The sequence below is a fragment of the Pinus tabuliformis genome, chromosome Q (genome assembly GCF_031772625.1).
Source record: "Pinus tabuliformis cultivar Carrire ecotype Pingquan chromosome Q, CPIR1, whole genome shotgun sequence".
Lineage (NCBI taxonomy): Eukaryota > Viridiplantae > Streptophyta > Pinopsida > Pinales > Pinaceae > Pinus > Pinus tabuliformis.
The window spans coordinates 110,410,512-110,433,835 of NC_142296.1; the positions used below are offsets into that span (position 1 = coordinate 110,410,512).

Sequence of the window (23,324 nt, forward strand, 5' to 3'; positions counted from 1 at the left end):
ACAATTTCCACTTGGAAAACTGGACGATCGTCTTAACGTGTATGGATATATTTCCCATGTATTTTTTTTTACTGCCCATCAGTCGAATTTATATTAAAGAGGAGGACCATAGGCGGAAACTGTCGCTATTTTTCTCTGGACTCAGACACACGGATATCAGCATTTACATCGAACTAACTTTCGAGGAAATTTGATACCGCCTTTTCGTACTATTTCTCATCACCGCCAAGGGCATGGGTGTCGGTAATTTCCTTGCGAGTGAGACTTTTAGCGTCAGAGGATACAACTGGGCCATTTACTTTTAACCTGACAAAAAAAAACTAGAAGACAATTCTCAGTATGTTTCGGTCTTCATGGCTTTGGTCAGCGAAGGCACTGATGTGAGCGCTAAATTGGAATTGAGGCTAATTGACCAGAGCAACAGGGGAAGGCACAAGCCATTTTGAACGCAGCCTTGAAAGCGGGCCTTACACTTTGGAATACCACGGGAGCATGTGATTTCTATCTGTTTTAGGGTTATCATTCTCAACACAAAGGCACGCTGTCTTCCAGTGCACTTAGACACCAAATGCATCAGCCAACTTTTAACTTACACATGCTACCACGGAATTCCTTTACCTACTATCGCATATTCATTGATTCCAGCACATTCATTCTCTTGATTTCTTTCTAATTGCATTTTTCTCTTGATTTCTTTCTGATTATATTAAACCAGTAACGTGACCCTTCCAAATTCAAACCGGAACGAGATGACCATAAAGTAGCTTCAACATGAATATCCTAATTATTTTAATTTGCCAATATTAAGCTGGACGTGCCATCTAACTCTGACGTGTATACAAGTATTAGGTGTCGAGTCTCGAGGGTTAGTTAAAAAGAGTGTTAGGGGTTGGTTCGAGTGAAAGTTAGTTTAAGTGTTGTGATTAATTATACCTAAATCTCATTGATCATGTGGAACGCATTGATTCTGGGTATCATCAATATATTAATATTGATGATGGTTTTTAAGAACATCTTCATCGCACCGTGTAACTAACTGTATGACTAATTATTATTTTATTTTAAGCATTAGATGATTTTTTTTTATTGGTTGTCAGTCACTTACGAGCAAAACCATCTAATTCCTTCTGTTGCGTTGGCACTGGAGAAGTGTTAAAAATAATAAATATTAAATTACCTGTTACATGGAGAACATTCCTCGTGGATCGATCTCTGAGTACATGATAAAGGTTATCGATATAATAAGTTAATTATATAATACTTATATTGTGGGTTTCGTCATTGAACAGGTCGAGAGTCATTTATGTCATGTGTCAAACTCTTTATGTCTAACCCGGCTGTAATTATAAGTGTTTTGCCGTATCCATATGATTATTAACAGTTCAAGTTTAAGTGACTATAGGTCTTGCGCTGTGCATATAAATATATAATAATAATTTAATTATATAATTAGTTTTGTTATTATCTGAGATGAGGCTTCCAAAAAACAAAAATCTCATATAGGAAGTAGTAAATGGAACTGTTTCATCTTCAGAAGAATTGCTTTCAAATAGAGATTTTGGTGAAAACTGACCTGACATGACTCCCTCCTGAGAACTATTGTTCAAACCATCAGTATTTAAAACTTTCAGACAAGTTAACTTTTCTTTTATTTTGTTAATTTTTTCAGCATCATAATGTTGTAATTTTGGAATAGTAGCTTTCACCTTTTCTAATACTCCATCCAACCTTTGCCTTTTGCATGAGTATCCAAAATCATGTGCAAAAGCTCTTCAGGACTGGAAAGGGCCACCTCATTGGCCAAATTCTCAGATTGTAAGGTATAAAATTGCTGGTCACATGTTGTGTGTTTATCAGTGACTAGAAGCTCTGTTTCCCTCTCTGCAGCGACTACTTCTAAAGCACCTTTCTTCTCCATCATAAGTAAGGCATTGCTATTTTGGTCCATTTTCACTTCAATAGGTCCTTGTGATTGCACTTCTGGCTTTCCAGAAACTATTGCAGACTCTGCAATCTCGTTGGACGAAACTGTTGCTAATTGTTCCATCTTAATAAAATCATCCATCAAATTAAAATCTGGTGACCCAATCACTTTATTAGCGAGCATGCCAGGCTTTTCTTTCTTAAAATGTGCCAGTTCAGAAATCAATGCAGATGCCCAAGATTCAGCACAGCTAGCTTCATCTTCATTTCCACCATCCTCTGAAATTAAAGCAAGACTTGGTTCATAACTCATACTTGTACCTTTTGAGAACTCAACATGACCATCAATAGCCATGCCATTTATTCTACCAATACCATGGCCTCTGCACAAAGCATCCAGTTGTGACTCAACATGTGATAATTTATTAGCTGTCCGTGCACACATGACCCTTGAAACTTGAAGTTCATTATTTTTTTTTTTTTTTCTAGAGTTCTTTAGAATATTTATCTGTTTTATGCTAGTTTCTTGAGCATTAACATGGACAGGCTCTCCAAGCACTGAACCTACAGAAAATCCACCTCTGTTTGCATGCAATCTTTGACATTCTGTCTCTAACTTGGCAATCTTTTTCATACTCTCTAAATGTTGTTTGTTGGCAGCATCAGCTGATTTTCTGTTGTACTCTTTCTCTTCATTGCGTATTTCTAATTCCTTCTCTAGCACACGGAGTTCATATTTTACTGCAGCATTCTCTTCCTCCAAAGAGCTTAGTCTGATCTGTAGTAGATTTACTTCAGCTTCAGCTTGAGTTTTTTTTCCCTCTTTCAGTTCTTCAGCTGATCTGATTGCCTCTTGAAGAGATTTGTGTATTGCACTATTCTCTGCATCAGCTTCTATTAGCCTTTGTCTTGTTTCTGCCAAATTTCCTTCTAGTTCTACCCGAATTACATCAAGTTCTCTGGCTTTCTTCATGACAGCATCATGAATAGCCTGTTCTTGCTCTTCTCGAACAAATCGTAGATGCTGCATGCATTCTTTCAGTGCTCCATCCAAATGAGAAACACGATCTTCAGCTGCATACCTCTGTTGGAATGCAGCATTCAGTTCTTGCTTAAGAGAAATTGCCTCTGCCTTGGCCTTTTCCCAGCCTGAAACCGCTTCCTCTGCATCCTTTGAGAGTTGCCTCACCAGATCATCTTTAGTATTACTTTCAGCTAAGGAAACAGAAAGCTTTTCATTTAGATCTTTCACTTTGTTCACAAGCACCAATAGACTCTCAGATTCATCTGAATTTTCTAGTACAAAGGATCTAGCGAATTGGATTCTTTAGAAATCATGGCAGGGTCCAAATACCACAATAATACCTATGGACCAGTGAATTTGTAGAACAAATATTAAAGCTAGTACAAGTAGTCATAAGTGAAATTGTGGAAAAATAAGATGCAAGAAAAGGTCATAAAGCTACATATTTTCTGTTGTAAATAAAAGCATTGGAACTCGGTACAAGAAATAGAATTCAGGACAGAAAAAGGAAATTTATGAGTAATGCTTATCACTTTGACATGGCATTTGCACTAACTTTTCAAGGAATGATTGTTGGGACAACATTCAGACCTAATTTAGCAACCCTTATAATTGATGAATATAACCTGAGCACAGGTTCCATGAGCATAAATACAACCTATAGGGCCAAGGTATTGAAAGAGTACTACCATTTAAACATAGAGCAATGTATGGTGTATTATTGTTAGAGGAAATGTTGAGTACAAGATATGTCCCCAAATGTTGTTGCATACCATACTTTGATCTAGGTATTTCAAACAATTTATATATAAAAGAGCACAACAAATAACATTATTGTTAAAAGGAATGAATTGAGATTTGTCTTTACTAATGACTATCCATATGATGCATTTTGTTACCAAGTAAGATAATAACCCAGCTAGTTGATCAATGAATGTTTGAGACATAACAATATGTGCTGGTAAGATTAAATATCAAGTGTCAGTTAGCAATTCAAAGCCATAAGTTTTATGCACAATCAATACACGAAAGAATGATTTCAAATTATTATGCTTAACATTGCTGGTACATGGATACCTATATAAATCATGACTTATGATTATGAATGTGATATCTATAATTTCTGAAATGTCTGCATACTCTGTCCTTTGAATGAGCAATTACGGAAATTCTTAGGCATAACGAGTTCAAATTATTTCAGTTTTATATAAAATATATATTTATCATAGTTCACGTGGTTTACGATGAGTTATTATTATATTGCTTATATTGTTAATAATATTGTGACTAATACTTATCATTACATACTAATATATGCCGACCATACTAATATATGCTCCCGGTAATCTACATGAAATCTTGGCATCATCGACTTGGTAAACAAAAGCTATTTTATAACACAATCTAATATAATTCCTTCGTAAATAATTTAAACAAAAAAAAAAAAAAACTTGATTTGGACTCTTCTAATGTGAAAGTTAATAAAATTATGTAGAATCTAAAAATTTGCATGAGGGAAGATATTTCTTATTATATTATATTTCATGGAGAGGAAGGAAAGAACAAAGGATGATATTATGCCTCTAAACTCTTTGATCAAGCATTCAAGGAATCTTAAATTTGCAAGACACAGTTATCTACATGGGCAGCACATAAATTAAAGCAAGAGTGGTACTCTGAGTTGGATAATTCTAGTGATTTTGATTCAATGCGTGGTAGTTGGAGAGATGAAGATAGTACTCCTGTTATTTCTGGGGAGAGCAGGTTATTATCTCCTGTGAACAAAATAGTATTTACAAAATAGTATTTTGGAGAAAGAATTTCAGAATGTACATTCTGATGCTGGAGAACCTCTCATCCCTTCTGTAGAAACAATTAAAGAAGACATAAATGATTCCTCAGTGTTTGAAGACAACACTTTGGCAGATGAAGAAACACACTTGGATTTGCAAAACCGATATGTTGAAGCTTTTTACCTTGAATCTCAGGACATAGAGAGGTTTCTTTAAAAGAACACTTCCAATTAAACTAAGTGGCGAATTAATTCATGAATATGTAGAATTTAATATTATGGAGAGAATAATTGAATTCACAGGTAAAAGTTGAATTTAGATCCTTCAAAGGATTCCCATATCTTGAATAAAGGATAAAGATTGGGACTTAATAGATAATTTGTTTAAAATATAAAATGATGTCGACATAGCAGTACAATTGGTTCCAATTAGTAGATTATGTGCATTATCCTCTATTATGATAAAGTCTGAGAGCATTAACTTGATAAATGATGGGCAAACGGAAATATACGGACAAGGGAGGCAAAGGTGCTTCTATAGCAAAGTGAGTCACAAACAACCATGAAAATACATGTTGAATGTTATATTAGTAATATAGACACTAGAGGTACAATGGGAAGATACGGAAATCATATGTCAAAATTACCCCAACTTGTGTCAATTTTGAAGAACCTTAAAACCATGTTTTGTATATATTTGCTCTACTTTAAATCAGAGACTCAGAACCATTTTGAAATGATCATATATAAACGTGAATTTTTATGATATAATATCTGTTTAATTCCGCTAGTACATGGATACCAAGCCGGAATATGTTATTTATAGTTATCAAAGTAAAGTTTAAATATTTGAGTAATTTTGCTTCTGATGGGAATTAAGATATTATAATTTTGTTTTATTTATGCATATCAATATGATTGATGAGATAGAAATCAAAGAATGATTACATTTTAATATGAAAGTTAATGACATGAATAGAATATGGCAAAGTATATTATACTGTAGTTGACATATGTGAATTATACATAAGCTATTTGTTTTGAATATGTTAATGCACATCTTATAAATGCATGGACAAGTGTTTATGATTGCAGATAATATCTGTTACCAAAATGGCCACGTGATGACAGGAACCTCAGAACAATTAAGGCTCAGAGATTCCATGATAGGGAATTAACCCTGATTCTACTAGGAGGGGTGGAGGTGTTGCCCATCATTTATCCTCTGAACCCTAGAGTCATGGGAGGACTGTGTGAGTCACGCTCCCCTAGACGTGTGATGATGACGGTCGGATGCCTACTAGGGATCAGGTCGATATAGTCGACGCTGTCATCCTTGGAGTTTATGAATGGTTAGGTCAGTATAACTGACGCCATGGCATACTCCAGTAGAGGACGGATAGGATGGGAGCGGAAGAGATTAGGAAGGATAGGATGATTTTATGATAGCCTGGGCACCTGATGAAGTAAAACATGATCATTAAAGTTATAAACCTAAAAGTATTCAAAACACCAATTTTATAGTACCCTCACATTAAGTAAGAATTTAACCTCGATGCACAATCTGAACAAGAATGTACTAATCGATATCATAAGTATTCATATAAGATAAAAACTCTAACTTCGGGACGAAGTTTTCAGAAGGGGGAGTGTATGTAACGACCTATCTATAATACAGAGAACACAAGAATAATAGCAGGCATACGATGCATGCATATGATAGCTACATATGCATGTGTCGCATGCACCGCACTAGTATTTATATACTAAATTAACTATAAGTATTAAATATCATGACGCTTCTTCAAATAGAAGTTATATTCACCCATCAATACCCATATTGCTTAAATACGTCATGATTAATGGGTAAATACTAAATTTAAAATGTATAACGTAAAAATAATTATAAAAGATAAATGTTAAAAATTAAACTAAATTCTAAAAGATGGTTATATAATCATACATTTTAGATTATTAATAAGTTAATAAAATGATTAGAGAAAAATATAAATAATAAATAAACTAAGGGTAAGGTTCTTAGTATAATCCTAGGACCTTTATATTAAAAGCTATGTTACCAGGATTCGGATACGGATACAGATCCGGATACGGATCGCCAGTTTTTTGAGAATGCAATATCCAGATACGGCAAGAATACGTCACGCACAATATATCTATATATAATTTTAAAAAACACTTTAAAGCTATTAATTAAATAGTAGATAGTGGACACTTTATAATTATTGATTATATAACATATATCTATATGATATACATGCTAGAGATGACAAATATCATAATATGAAATATAATTATTAATTATATAACTTTATAACTTTATAAAAAATCATTATTAAAGATATATGATATATATTATAACTTTATATTATATAGGAGGGAACAATAAAATATATATTAATATTAAATAAAGAGAATGCTAATATACTATTGTTATAAATCTACCATTTGTTGTTGTTGTTGTTGTTTTTTTTTTTTTTTTTTTTGCATGTGGTTCACGAGCACCCTGGTCAGTGAGTGATCGCTACGTCCACGGAAAAATCTGGGCGATAGCTAGGCTAAATCGCCCCTCGGCCTACTGCAAGACCTGACCCCAAGGGCTTCGGGTGGATTCGACCCTGTGACCTCCCAATGGCGAGGCACGGTTTTTGACCAGCTAAGCTAACCCTTGGGGCTCTCTACCATTTGTTGTTATATAATATAATAATTATAATACTATTTAGCATTTGATGTAATTAGTAAATTACTAATAGTTATAAATTGACTACATAATAGAATTCTGAATATTTCATAACTATAAAATTTAAATTGACTAAATAATACTAAATAGTTAACTGTTATATATATAGTCTATAGAATGTCATTCACTGTTATATAAACAATAATACCATTTGGCATTTGAATTTTGCAGGCCTTTAAAAACAAAATTAAAAAAATCAACTATTTGGCATTTGCCTTTAAAAACAAAAACAAAAAAACTAAAATCGACCATTTGGCATTTGCGACTATACAATCCACCATTTGGCATTTGCAGGCCTTTACAAAAAAAACAAAAAAACATACAATCAACCTTCCAAATAAAACAAAAAATAAATAAAAACCGGACCATTTGTTGTGTATTTTATATGAAATTTGAAAAAGTAAAATTTTAACCTGTCAGCTGAGCAGCAACGGGCAACAACGAGGCGGTGGCTGAGCACGGTGGCTAAGCGTTGCTCGCTGGGGCAACAACTGACTGACAGCAACGTGGGGACAATGGCTAACTGACGGCAGCGTTCCTGGCTGGCTGGGGACGCATACGTATTTTAGCCGTATTTTGGCAGATCCGGATCCGGATCTGGTTCAGATCTGCGGAACCACCATTCTTCACCCTCTCGATGTCGGATCTAGTAACTTAGATCAAAAGAATAAAAAAAGAGAATATTAAATTTAAATTCATAATACCTTTATATTAAAAGAAATGACGTGACATGAGAGGGTGTCACGAGGAGATGAAACGGTGGGTTGCTGGTGAAAGGGCGGCAACCGTCAAGAAACAGGATATAAACCAGAAAGAACAGTTTTGAAAAAGGTGAGGAGAACGAAGAAGGAAGGGGATATTGAAGATGGAAGGATCTTTGCAGACTTGAGTTACAAACAGAAGAAGAGCTAGTTGTTCTAAGGTTTCTGGGCACGGGGGAACAGTCTGCTTCAATGGAGAAGCTTACTGGACTGAGTATCGAGTTTATGCTCAGTTTTGTTGGGTGGTTTCGGTCTTTTGGTAACAGAAGCGGGAAACGGGAGCAGTTTGAGGCAGCATCAACCACCGAAATACAGGTAAGTATTCCATACCAAATTGAGTAATTCAGTTATATGAATGTGGATAAACCATTTAAGCTGCAAATAGGTTTGAAGAAAACACATATTATGTTTTAAAACTTTACATTTCTGGTTAAATATTACAGAGCCTTACAGGACTCATGGGAAGTACCTCTCATCTGACCAATGAGTAGGGAAATAGGGTTAGGGACCATAGTAGTACTATCAATGGATGCATCGTTGTATCTACCGTACTCCCTATGCTAGGATGACCTCCATTGATCTAGGATCAATGAAACCGATCTGGGATCAGTAAGAGTGGTATGACACACTCTCTTCATATGGAACTAACTTCGAGTCAGTAGAAAATGGTATGAGACATTCTCGATCAATTCTTCTTCTTCATGGTTCAACAAAGTAGAACAGAGCAGTGCAAGGCACTAATGGTAGAGATAGTACAGTCTGGCAGATGGATCAGCGAATGGAGTTCTCCCTAGTTGAGAGAGAGTGTTAAAATTAGCAACTAGGGCCAAACTCCATGTGGGTCATCTTATTAATGGCAGCTGATATTTTTCTTGGATCGCTCTCATCGAGAAGTGTAGAATTGATCTAAAGATCATCCGATTTCGATAAGTATTCATGGAGTTATGAATTTATTTGTGTTATAAGACAAATCGTCAAGATCGGCCACCAACTAAATAACACCCACATGTGCTCAACATTTTAGTGTAAAAGGAGATGACTTGAGAGTCATTTCACACACACTTCTCTCTTGAATTCTCTCCACTTGTTTTGGGTTTTAGTGTGAGAGAAATCTAGGAGGAAGTAGCCCTAAGACGCAAGAGGAAGGGAGGCTTAATAATTTGCCCTAGCCGCAGTCCTAAAGAAGCCCTAACGTTGTCCTAAATAAGCCCTAACACTGTCCTAAAGAAGGCCTAGATGTAGTCCCAAGGAAGCCCTAGACATTGTCCTAAGAAAGCCCTAGCCGCAGTCCTAAGGAAGCCCTAGCTACAGTCCTAGAATACCCTAGACGGAGTCATCTAAATGAGGTCTGTTCACACTAGGGTAGGCTGCATTTCATAAGGGAAATTCTAGGCCAGATTTGAGGATAGTTAGGGACTATTGTGTGCCCTAACCAGTCCCAGAAATTACAGCAGTAATGAAGTCTCCAATAGTAGCGTTTGTATGGTGTGTTGACAACAAAGGAAGATGGGACAGCAAGGTCACATGGTGCAACAAAGGAAGATGGGACAACAAGGTCACATGGTGCTGCAAAGGAAGATGGGACAGCAAGGTATCTAGTGCAGCAATGTACATGGGACAGCAAGGTAACTAGTGCAGCAATGTACATGGGACAACAAGGTATCTAGTGCAGCAATGTACATGGGACAGCAAGGTAACTAGTGCAGCAATGTACATGGGACAGCAAGGTAACTAGTACAGCAAAGATACATGGGACAGTTGGGCTACATAGTGCTGCAAAGATACATGGTGCTGCAAAGATGCATGGGACAACGAGGTCACATGGTGGATAATATTGATGAAGCATTACAGTTGGCTAGAGCAATTGATGCAACATGTTAAGATACAGCCTATGGATGCAGCTCAATATCTAGATGCAGCAGTGGGATGCAGCATGGTGTTAGAGACAGTAGTATAGTGCTGCATAATGATCGAGTGCAACCCATTGATGGGAGCATGTGATGAAGTGCAGCATAGTGATGATGTGTGCAGCATGGTGCAGCACAGTGAGGTGCAGCATGATGAGGAGAAGCAGCACAATGATAGTCGCAGCAAGGCGATGGAGAATCAATTGAAGTAGTATGTCTTCAACTAAGTACAGTGATCTCATGTATCATCTACTTAGAGATGATCTATGCTCTTATTTAGGTAAGTCAAAATGTTGACTTATGTTGTATATGTACTATCTCTCTCTCTCTCTGTCGAACTATTGAAGAACATATAAGAAGAATTCATCAAGGGTTTCCCCACATTGGGGTTTGTCCCTGGCTAGCGCCACATCTTGTGTCCTCTTGTCTTGGCTTGTCTTCTGTGATCTATGTTTATGTTCTATTTGCAATTTACTTTAATGCTGATGTGATTGCTAATCTGGAAAAGATATTGAGCTAGCTATGAAAATTGAAATAAATTGCTCTAAGCATAGAACATACCTTAAATTAACACCAACCCACTCTTGACACATTCTCCAAAGAGCTCTCATTGATTCTTTGAATTTCCATAGTTTTATCTTATAAAGTGGTTTCTTGCAGATATTTTCTTGGACATAGCTTGTGTACAAGAAAATACTTCTAAATTTAAATCTCTTTTAAAAAATTGTGTTTTCATTGATTTATTTAGTTATTTAAGAGCATTTTCCAAGCTAGGCAAGTGATGGGGTTCAAACTTCACTGCCATCACTTGATTTGGTTTTGTACATTATTTTGTATCATATTTGTTCATTTTATATACATTTCTACACTAAATTTGTCTTGATTTTGCAGCCCATAGTTGGAGCTCTGTTGGATTTTTTACAACAAGTGCCTTGAGGAAAGACCATTGAAAACTCTATCTTTCTTGTAGGACCTCTCAAGCACCCAAGATCTATTCTAAGGAGGCTGTGGACACTAGAAGGAGCTGCAAAGAAGGCTAGACCATGGGCCTTTGGGAGCTTGTAATTTTCTGATTTTAGGACTTCATTGCCCTTTGAAGTTGCTATAATTTGGAGGGATATTCTAGCTATTTCTAGCTCTCGTTTTGTACAAACCTCCTTCATCTTTTGGGCAGCCCTTTAAGAGGCTTTTACACCATTGTAATATCTTAATAAAAGATTTTTTTTTTCTTGTGGGAGCTTGGGTTTACCCAAGGCATCCTTTCTCCTTATTTAGAAGGAGGATTTTGTGTGGGTGGATTAATTTTGGCATCTCATCTTTTCTAACTTTCCTTTTTAGCTCATTTTGCATGCTCTAAAATTAACACAACCTCACCATCACATTTCAATTTCTAAGTTAAATTTTGCTACAAGTTTCATTTGATGCTTTGCCTTTCATTCATTTTTCTTTGAAGTATAAGTTGATATTTTGCTTTAGAGCAACTCATTTCTTACATGCAAGTATCTCAATTTGTGTAGCAAGTTTAATTTAGTTGTCTAACATTTGCTCTCTTTACAATTTGCCTCACTATAGGCTCATTTGTGGTTTTGCTCATTTACTTTCAAAGCATACTTTACAAGCAAAAATTCACTTTTTAGCTTCATCTCATTTTCAATTGCTATAAGTTTATGGTTTGTGACATTTACTTGGAGCAATTTACAATTTCATTTATTTATGAAGCTTATGTTTACATGTCTTGTACAATTTTGAGAGAAATTTTTCAAGTTACATCATTGTGAGCATTTCCATCTACTTGAGGCAATTTCCTTTTTCGCAAAGCAAACTTACTTGCATCACTTTAATTCACTTATAAGCTAATTTTCTTTCTCTAATTGAAGTTACACTTGCAATTTACTTTGAGCATTATCTCATTTCCATTATTTTGAAGCATTGCAAATCTCCTTGGGAAAACTTACTTGCATATCATTTACAAATTCTAGCATAGTTTGCATTTTAACTCAATTAACCTCCAAGCATAAGCTTGGTTGATAGAAAGTATAGGGAAAAAGACTTTCTTGGAAAGTTCTTCCATCTGGTACGAAGTAAGGTAAAAGCATTGTGACCCTACAGTTATGAAGGTGGCTTGTCCCCTTGTAGGAACGAAGGCACACGCTAGCTCGTAAGACTCAAGGGACGGGTATCGTTAATGACACCTTCGTGCCCTCGCCCCCTCTTTCTTACAATCACCCCAATTTTTACCCTTTGGTAAGAGCTCAAGAGGAAGACTTCTCATTTAGATTAGGCATTTTAGATTAAAAATAACCAAGACTAATTGCATTCAAATCTAATATAGGTGCATCTTATAATAATACATCTCATGATTTCACTTGCAATTGTCCATTTTACTTGTCATTATTGAAAATTTTATGTTGGCAAGCTATTTCATTTTTCTTTTGCAAGTAGAACAGTAATTGTTTTTCCTTTTGCAAGATATATCTATACGCTTTGATTTAGGCATGGATTATATTTTGAAAGCATTTTATATCTTGTATCGATTATCGTGTTAACATCTTTGTCTCCATTTCAAGATTGCTTTGCTTTCATTTTCGGAAGCATTCTACTTTTGTTTTGAGAAAATGTATCTTTCATTCTTGTTGAACAATTTATCTTAAGGCACTGGTTTTATGGTTTTATTATGTTAATGATTTTTATTGCTCATATCATATCTTGCTCATAACTCTTAAAAGTAATCCACTTTCACTTTAAACATCTCTTAGAACCTCACATTTCTTTTAACGTAGTTTTCCATATTAGGAACCATCCCCCATAGCTAACCAAAGAGATAGTTTAAACGGAGAGAGAGGGGATTTAGTGTGACAACCCCATCTCTTAGTTCCCTACTACCAACCACACCTTGTGGGGTTGAAGGCTTTTCTCACTGGCTTGTAGGTAGGTGTAGGCGGCAGGGTCAACACACCTGACTGCTCCTCATCGATGGCTGACTCCAAGGATGGTTGCTCATCCTCCTCCACCATGGGCTCAACATGAGCCACTAACTGCCCCTCCACAGATGTCACATCATGCATAACACCCTTAACAATCAGTGATAGGTAGCTACCGTCTAGAAAATCTGTCTCGGCTTTGAATAACTTTGCATCTGTCGGTACTTTGTCATTGGACATGTCTCCGCGTGCCTCACTAATCTGTTGTGGGCTACTACCACCTAAAAACTCGAACATGGCCCTGTACACCTCATCAATGTGAAAGTTTCTAAATCTAACAAACCACAAATCCTACTGCAATAAACTGATTTGCATTACCTACTTGTGTTCTTCAGTTTAACAAGTTAATTTTAGAGTTCTTCAGAAAATATTAATGTAAATACAATGCAACCTACACCACTATACAGATCAAGTACTGAAAAATAAATGAGACAACCATACAAAGGACACTTATTTTTGGACTAAACATCCCCAGAAAAACACAATGTGGGAAAACCAGTGCAGCAGATATGAGGGTTTTATTATTAAGCATATTTCTGAATACAACTAGGGTGCCAAATCGGACTCACCCAACAAACAATAAATTAGACAGAAGTACCTCTATCTGAAGACAGATATTTTGGCGAATCTAGCAACTAGATGAACAAACCCCACAGGTGACTACGTTGTCCCCAGTGCTGGGCAGCGATGGCTGCTCCAAGCTCTGCGCTGGAACTACGTCACCTCCTCTAGGAGCTGCATCACCCTCCCAGTGAGCCTTCCCGGCTCAGAAATCGATTTGTTGAACTGTTGCTCTCTCTGCCTCACAGAAACCCCAGCGCTGCCTCTAAGTGACTGCGTCAGCTCCTCTAGCCTCTGCGTCACCCTTTCTGGAGCTGTGTTGTCTCTCCTGGTGTTGCTCTGCCTCTCTGCTATGTATTCTCGGCCTTGGACTGAAGTCCCTCTGCCGAACTGCCCCTCTGCTAGAGATCTCCTCAATCGATTTTCCTCCTGAGAACTTCTCACTTCAGAAAATCAATTTTCTCTATCTCTCTGTGTGTCTTCTCCAACTGACCCCAAGCCTCCATTTATATTTTTCCTGTTGAGAAATCAACAGCCGAGATTAAGTCTCTAATCAACGGCTAAGATTAAATTAGACTTGATCCTCGTCTCTTAGAAGCCTCTCACCCATATCTTCATTAACACCCATTAATATTTTAATTTTCCTAAGTTTAGACTTAAGAACCTCATTAAAAATATTAATTATTTTAATAAAATACAATCTAGGTGGAATTTCTCCAACCTATTTTTGAGTCTTAGAGATCTCATGTGTTTTAGCCCCAACACAAAATTTTGAAACTAGAGCATATCTGTTGCTACCCAAAAATCAACACTCCCTCTTAGTGAGGAATGTGCTCTAGCAATACTTCCCAGCAAAAGTATCACACTAATCCACAGCATCGTTCCTCTGCGTTGTTGATGCTCGGTCTACTGCCCCTCATCCACTGTGTTGCTACAATCTGTACTGCTGCTATGAAAATTTCTAAACTGAAATTCTACTGCAGCAACTAATTTATTTCACCTACTTATTATTCACAATAAGTTATTTACGAAATCCCTTCAGCAAATATTAAAATAAATTCTACTATAGTTATCACACAATTACCCAGGGAAAAATACATGCACAAGAACCAATCACATCAACACAGTTGTTTTTGGATAATTGTCCCCAGAAAAACCCAATGTGGGAAAACCGGTGCAGCAGATGAGGGCTTTATTAATCTTCAGCAGCTATTGCTTTTACAATGAATGATTTTACAGAGAAACTGAAAGAAAACACCTGAGACTTTCCCTTCGAGACTTTCTGACACTTTGGAGACCTTGCTCCCACTCCTGCGTCACCTCTACGTCACTCTCCGTGGCTCTGCGTCCCTCTGCGTCAGTGTGCGTGAGAGTTGTGTCTCTCCTCTAGACTGTCTCTCTCTGCACTATCTCCCATTGTCCCTGCATCACCTCCTCCTCAGTCATTTCCTGCCATTGATGCACTCCTCTTCCTCCACCCTACAACTCTCCCTCTGAAATCAATCTCCTTTACTTGAAAATCGATTTTCCTAGAGATACAGAGTATTTGCTGATGTAGCTCCAAATGATCCTCAAGTCTTCTCTTATACTTTTCCTGTTGACGAATCAAAGGCCGAGATTAAGTCCCTAATCAATGGCTAAGATTAAAGCAGACTTGATCCTCATCTCTTAGAAGCTTCTCACCCTTATCTTTATTAATACCCATTAATATTTTTATTTTCCTAAGTTTAGACTTAGGAACCCATTAAAAATATTAATTATTTTAATAACTCCTCATCCGGGTGGAATTTCTCAAAAATATTTATGGGTCTTTGAGATCTCATGTGCCTTAGCCTTTCCTCCAAATTTCAAGGCTAGAGCACATCCGATGCTACCAAAAATCAACACTCCCTCTTAGCGAGGAACGTGCTCTAGTAATGCTTCACCATAGAAACATCACATTGATCTTCCGCATCGGTACCTGTGCTGATGCTTGGTCTACTGCCTCACATCCCTGCACTGTTGCTTCCATGACATTGCCACTGCCACTGTTGTACCTGTATTGTAACTACCTCTCAACATGCTGCCCATAGCACTACCACTGCTAACTGTTGCACTGCAACTCCTAACACTCATCCATTTCTGCTACTAAAATGGATTCTTTACCATCCCCATCTTCTCCCTGAAATAAACAAACTTTGTTCTTCCTAGAGCCTTGGTGATAATGTCTGCCACCTGTTCTCTTGTAGAAATGTACCTCAAATGCACTGCTCCTCGTTGGACACAGTCTTTGACAAAGTGACACCTGATATCAATCTGCTTCGGCCGATCATGAAATATTGGATTCTCAGAGAGCTTGATGCAATTTTGATTATCACACATGATCTTGGTCACTTCCATCCTTCTCCTGAATAGATTCACAAGCAATTTCCTAAGCCATATGACTTCGCATGAAGCTATGCTAGCTACCATATATTCTGCTTCAGCTAAGCTCAGAGCCACAGATTTTTGTTTTCTACTACACCAAGAGGTCATTCCTGATCCAATGTTGAAACAGTACCCAGTTGTACTTTTCCGATCTACTGAACTTCCAGCCCAATTTGCATCAGTGAACCCACTCAGCCTAATGTCATTGCCTTTGGTGTACAATAGTCCATGCTCGATTGTTCCTTGTATATACCTAAGAACATGTTTGGTTGTTGCCCAGTGCGCCCTCTTAGGTTCCACCATGAACTGATTGAGGGTGTTGATAGCGTAACAAATGTCTGGCCTGGTATTGACCAGATACATCAGGGACCCTATAAGCTACTTGTACAAGGTGGGATCAACGTCTTTATCTTCTGATGCATCAATCTTCTTCCAGTTGGTGATCATTGGAGTAGCCATAGGTCTACAGTCCTGCATCTTGAATCTCTTCAAGATTTCTGTAGCATATCTCCCTTGTCCAAGGAAGATCTCACCCTTCTGCTGCCAAACTTCCAACCCCAGGAAATAATGCATTTGTCCCAAATCTTTCATGTTGAATTCTGTGGCTAGGTTCTTCTTGCAGTCTTTGATGACCCTGGATGATCCTGTCAGGAGAAGATCATCTACATATAACACTAGGATTAGAGGCTCATTCTCTACGACCAGATAGTAGAGATTAGGGTTTGCGTCACTCTTGACGAACCCCATCTTCTGCAAGTAGCCATCAATTTGACCGTACCATGCTCTAGGTGTTTGTTTAAGCTCATACAATGCTTTCTTTAATCTGCATACACGAGATTTCCTTTCATGTGTCTCAAAGCCCTTTAGCTATTCAATGTATACTTTCTCTTCTATTACCGGTTCAAGAATGTCGTCTTGACATCCATCTGATGAATCTCCCACCCCATTTGTGCTGCAAGAGATATCACGGTTCTAATAGAAGTATACCTGGCTACCGAGGTGAAGGTTTTTTCATAGTCTATCCCTTCCTTCTGAGCATACCCCTTAGCCACAAACCTGCCTTTGTATTTCTCTACACTGCCATCTGCATCATATTTGACCTTGTAGATCCATCTCGAACCTACCACTGATCTATCCTGAGGCTTAGGTACCACTTCCCAGACATCATTGACCATTATAAAGATGTATTCCTCCATCATAGTATCTACCCATACTTGATGTTGAACGACCTCCTAAAAACTAGAAAGTTCCCCAACCTGAGCTACTAAGGCCTGGTATCTGTCTGGTTGTCTTCGCTCCCTTTTATAATTCCTGGGCGCACCAATGAAGTCCTCTGCATCCCGTACAATCTATCAAAATTACCAGCTCGTTCTTCCACTGGTAGTAGGTACATCTATTAGATCTTCCTCTTCCTGAGATTCCTCCTGTTCTGAAGCTTTGTCTTCAAGAGAATTTCTAGTACTAGTTTTCGCTGGTCGAAGTGGTTTGACCAATGGCTCGTCTTTCGGCTGCTTCTCGAAAGGCATTTCTCGGGATTTCTTGAAAGCTCTGTCCTCCATGAATTTTACATCTTCCCGAACTACTACCTTCATACTCCCTGGAAGATAGACTCTATATGCCTTACATCCTGTCCTCCATGAACTTTACATCCTGCCGAACTACTACCTTCCTACCCCCTAGAAGATAGACTCTATGCCTTAGCATTCTTGCCATATCTCACAAGATATTCTTTCTCAACAGTTTGATCTAATTTCTCTCTTTTCTTCGAGTATATGGCAATATGCTAAACTCCCAAATATCCTAAAATGACTGACTTCAAGTGTCTTCCCTGTGAAGACCTTCTCTGGAGTGATTTTGCCGAATGCCCTATGTGGAGTCTTGTTCTGGATATAAACTACTGTGTTGCATGCTTCTGCCCATAGAAATTTAGGCATATCCTGATCATACAACATTTCCCTAGTTGCTTCCACAATAGTCATGTTTTTCCTTTCTGCTACAGAGAGTAGGGAGTTGTCCACTCTCTTCTAATGCCTTCCTTAGCGTAAAAATCAGTGAAGTCTTCGTCAACATACTCTCCACCATTGTCTGAGCGCAACACTTTTATCTTCTTTCCTATTAGATTCTCCACTAAAACCTTGAACTTTTTGAATCGACCAAAAATATCATCCTTGGTTTTCAGAAAGTAGATCCAAGTCTTTCTGGAATGGTCATCGATGAAGGTGACGAAGTATTCGGCACCACTAAGAGCTTTTGTGGACATCAGTCCACAAATATCTGAGTGTATCAATCCTAGCACACTCTTAGCCCTATTGTTACTTCTAGAAAACGTTGCTTTGGCATACTTGCCTAGAGCACACCCTCTGCATACATCATCTCGTTCGGTACTTAGTTCTGGAACTCCGAATACTGTTTTCTTGAGAATTCTCAGAGCCCCATGGTGTAAGTGACCCATCCTCCTGTGCCATAGTTCATTCAAATCTTTGTCTCCATTACTACCTATCAGTGCCATTGGTGATTCTAGCAGCAAACTGTACAACCTGTTACTTTTGATTCCAATCTGGGCCTTCTTTTTCTAACTTGGGTGTTTGACATATACTTTCTCCTTAATGAAGAAAACGTCATAGCCATTGTTTTGAAGTTGAGATGCGGAGAGTAGCTCATCCCCAATCCTGGCATATGGAACACATTAGTTGCTCGAAGCTGCTCTCCTGCTTCAGTTTGAAAGACCACAGTACCTCTTCCTACTGGAGTACACTTTGCCTTATTTCCCATGGTGATCTACAAATTCATTCTTTCTTCCTGATAATCTAAAAAACATTCTCGGATTCCCGTCATATGCCAGGAAACTCCATTGTCTATATACCAAACCTCAGAGGAGGCAAAGCTTGCTAAGCAAGCGACTTCTTCTTCCAATCTAGAAGCTAACATAGAATAATCGTAATTCATGTCCCTTGTGCACGCTTCTGGAAATCTGCGCAAGTCCCCTTGAGTGGATGCCTCTGCATCATGCTCTTGACCCATAGTTGATTTCCCTCAACTGTTGCCAGATCTCTGCTCTGACACCATGTAAAAATTTCTAAACTGAAATTCTACTGCAGCAACTTATTTATTTCACCTACTTATTGTTCACAGTAAGTTATTTACGAAATCCCTTCAACAAATATTAAAATAAATTCTATTGCAGTTATCACACAATTACCCAGAGAAAAATACATGCACAAGAACCAATCACATCAACACAGTTTTTTCCCTGGAAAAACCCAATGTGGGAAAACCGGTGCAGGAGATGAGAGCTTTATTAATCTTCAGCAGCAATTACTTTTACAAGGACTAATTTTACAGAGAAACTGAAAGAAAACACCTCAGACTTTCCCTTTGAGACTTTCTAACACTTTGGAGACCCTTCTCCCACTACTGTGTCACCTCTTCGTCACTCTGCGTGGCTCAACATGGCCCTGAGTGGCTCTGCGTCCCTCTCGTCAACCTGCGTGAGGGCTGCGTCTCTCCTCTGGACTACGTCTCTCTCTGTGTTGTCTCCCACTGTCCCTACGTCACCTCCTCCTTAGTCACTGCCATCTGCTGATGCCCTCCTCTTCCTCCACCCCGCAACTCTCCCTCTGAAATCGATCTCCTTTACTTGAGAATCGATTTTCCTAGGGATAATGAGTATCTACCAGTGTAGCTCCAAATGATCCTCAAGTCTTCTCTTATACTTTTCCTGTTGACGAATCAATGGCCGAGATTAAGTCCCTAATCAATGGCTAAGATTAAAACAGACTTGATCCTCGTCTCTCAGAAGCTTCTCACCCTTATCTTTATTAATACCCATTAATATTTTTATTTTCCTAAGTTTAGACTTAGGAACCCATTAAAAATATTAATTATTTTAATAACTCCTCATCCGAGTGGAATTTCTCAAAACGATTACTAGGTCTTGGAGATCTCATGTGCCTTAGCCTCTCCTTCAAATTTCAAGGCTAGAGCACATCCGATGCTACCAAAAATCAATAGATGCCCATGACACTGCCACTGTCACTGCTACATCTATATTGCAACTCCCTCTCAATATGTTGCATCATGTTGCCCATAGCACTGCCACTGCTAACTACTGCACAGCAACTCAGTTGTTGAGAAGTAAGCAACTGAAAAGTCACCCAAAATATGACATGCTAGTCAGTTTGGATACCCCGTGATGTTGAAGCTACCTCTGTTGCTAATCTGTGTTGTCCCTCTTATGCTAATGCGCTGCTATTGTATCTGCTTTGTGTCTCCCGCACTGCTTAACACTCTATTGCGCTGCTTCAGACTTTGGTACTCTAGCTCCGCCACTGTCGCTCCATCATCCCTCGCACCAACTCTTGTCATTCTGCTACTGTCATTAAGGGCTCCCGTAGCCATATGCGATCCAAGAATTTGGGCACCTCAAGGATCCTGCCCTATATGTAGTCCTCTCGAGTCCCGACTACAACACAATATCTCCCCACCTCTTCTCTAGAGGTGCATGAGCACTCATGGTGCAATCATCATCATTGTCCTCTCCGTCATCTTTCGTTGGAGCAGCCTTTGGGTCAAACTTCTCTTCTTTGCCCTTCTTTCGAGGGCATTGTGTGGCGAAATGACCCATTTCTCCACATCTGAAGCATCTGACTTTGGATATGTCCTTTTTCTTCCTATTTTGTTGCCCTTATCGTCCCGCTGATGCGAGAGTTGCCTCCTCCTCTTTCTCCTTGACTCTAATCCCTTTGTCGCTGCTTCCCACCTTGGTCAACCGTCTGATCTCTTCTTGTAGCCACCTTCTGTACTCAAGATTCCTGTAGTTGCATTTTGTACTCATAATTGCTCTATTTTAGTTGATTGGTAGAATTTAGTTTGGAAGCGTGAGTTGTGTGATTTCAATTAAGCCTGTCATGATTTCTTAAGTTGAATAGAGTAATTATCATAGTTAATCATTTGTTGATTTTGCAGTTTATGGAATTAAAGACAGTTTGTTAATAAATTGCGTTGTGTGAGCAATTAGCTTTAGGCTTTTACATGTTGAGTTGTTTTGAATCAAATAGCACTCATTTAAATAGATCGCTCATTAGTTCTCAATAAGTTTTAATTAGTTCATCATTTGATTAGAGTTATTCCTTTGTTTGAGCATGTTTTTATCAATAGATTAGTTTCAAACTAGGAATAGAAATTCCATACTTAATTTAGGAATAGATTTCAGATTTCATGATGTTAGTTTAGGTTAGACGCTCTGATCCTGCGTTACCTGCGCTTGTGCCTCGAAGCTTACGAGTCCCGGATTGATAATTTAATGTTGGAATTATAACACATAATTTCCCCAATAGGAGTCAAATCAACTCTTGCTCCAAATTGGCAGTTAAAGTCAAAATTCCAAATTTTTCAACGGAGATCTACATTTCCCACTAGAGCATACAACTTCGAAATTTCTCCCCAGCATCGTGTGTAATTGCAACTGCTCGATGTTGTGGGACGTAGAAAGGACGTATGAGAGAGTGACTCAATGGTCCAACTAGCACAAAACCATTTAACTCGTTGCACTATAAATTACAAAACCATTCTCTCAAAATGAGAGTACAAAACCATTAACAAAGTGCCTCCTTGCATAACGCAGATAACAAAATATGGTCAGGGTAACGCCAAAACTCATCAATGATAGAGAGGCATTTTTTGGAAAGGAAAGGAATAGACAAGTGAGATATAATGGACAGACAACCACGTAGAAGATTCCTACCACGGGAATAGAGAATAGCTAGGAGCAATGGTTCTGTGAGGAGTATGGTCAAATCTGAATGGAGAGGCCTTTGACGAGGAGTAGGTGCAAAGACGTTATGGCAGGAATAGTTAGGTACCCCCCAAGAAAGTTAGAGCGTAGGAAGCTCAGAACAGCGTTATTTAAGGCGGAGAGTTCGCAGAGAAAGGCGGATAGGGAGAAAGGTGGATTGTGGAGGTAGATGACGTGGTAAGTGCGTTTAGATGGGGTGATCCCGTAATGAACGAGGAGGCGATATGTCGTCAAAGGTGGTTTAAGGAAAACAGCTTTACAGAGGCCTTCAGAAAATGCACGGACTTTAAGTCCGGTCCCACAGGTAATAAGAGCACAGGTTTCAACGCTTCATTCAACGTTCAATGCAACACATTAAAATTATTCAACAGAGAACATAACTTAAACAATGCAGAGGATTTGTTGGGGTCACGCACAACAACATGCCACAATTCATGACCTTTGACACCAAATATAATATATATATATATGCCACGAAGAGGAGCCTTAAATGTAAGGATTCATCACCAATTTACAGGGAATTCATCAACACATTGTATACACAATAGATATCCTCTTGTAGGAGCACATACACCATTGAAACCACAGTCATGACTTGCACAGATTCAACCATTGTACATATATTCCAATGCATAAGAACCAGTGAGAATCCCAAGGGACAATGAATGTAGCTTACAATATGAGCCAACGCACGCAGAACAATGCATAGAGACTACTTCAAACATTTTGTATTACTGTAACAACAACAAGTTTGAGGTACATGTGGTCGAAATGGTCACAGATGGAGTGGGAAGATAGTATTCCATTCTTCTTCTTCTTGGCCACAAGTTATTGAAGAGCAGAGGAACGGTGCCAAGTAGAGAAATGGCAAGAATAGGGTTGAGGAAGTGTCAAAGCAAGGAAAATCAACTGTCCATTCCAACACACAGCAATATATGTGTTCAAACGTTTTGTATTCCCATGAACTACGCTCAGACTTCAAGTTCAATGCCTACGCATGAATCAGCAACCAATATGACTCTGTCCTGGAAAATGCTCACAAACCCACAAGCTTCATTGAGATAGAGAAGCGCAAGTTTACACAGGCCACAAAAACAAGTGGCTCACACAAGATTGAGCAGCTTATGAACGTACCAACTCTGATACCATGTTAGACACAAATGGAGAAAACTGAAGATATGAAGGATAAACGTGAATGCATTATATTATTCACATGATATACATTTATAATACATTGGAGTGACTCTTGGATTCATCTTCCAAAGTCTCTTGGACTTCCTTTGACTATTCAACTTCCACACCATAACCCTTAGTGGATTAGGTGTCCAACAGGTGGCATGAGAAATATTATTTGAAAATAATTAGGAAGAAATTATCAGATCAGAAAAATATATTCTAATGCACATGCTATAGAATT

The 23,324-nt window shown here is 38.3% G+C and overlaps 2 pseudogenes across 1 annotated transcript in view; both read right to left on the reverse strand.

Annotated features, from left to right (window-relative positions):
- The window catches only part of LOC149218475 (uncharacterized), a 374,924-nt pseudogene that overhangs the window by 79,472 nt on the left and 272,128 nt on the right, over positions 1-23,324 (reverse strand). The window lies entirely within an intron of this gene.
- Positions 210-17,309, reverse strand: LOC149218476 (filament-like plant protein 7; annotated as a pseudogene).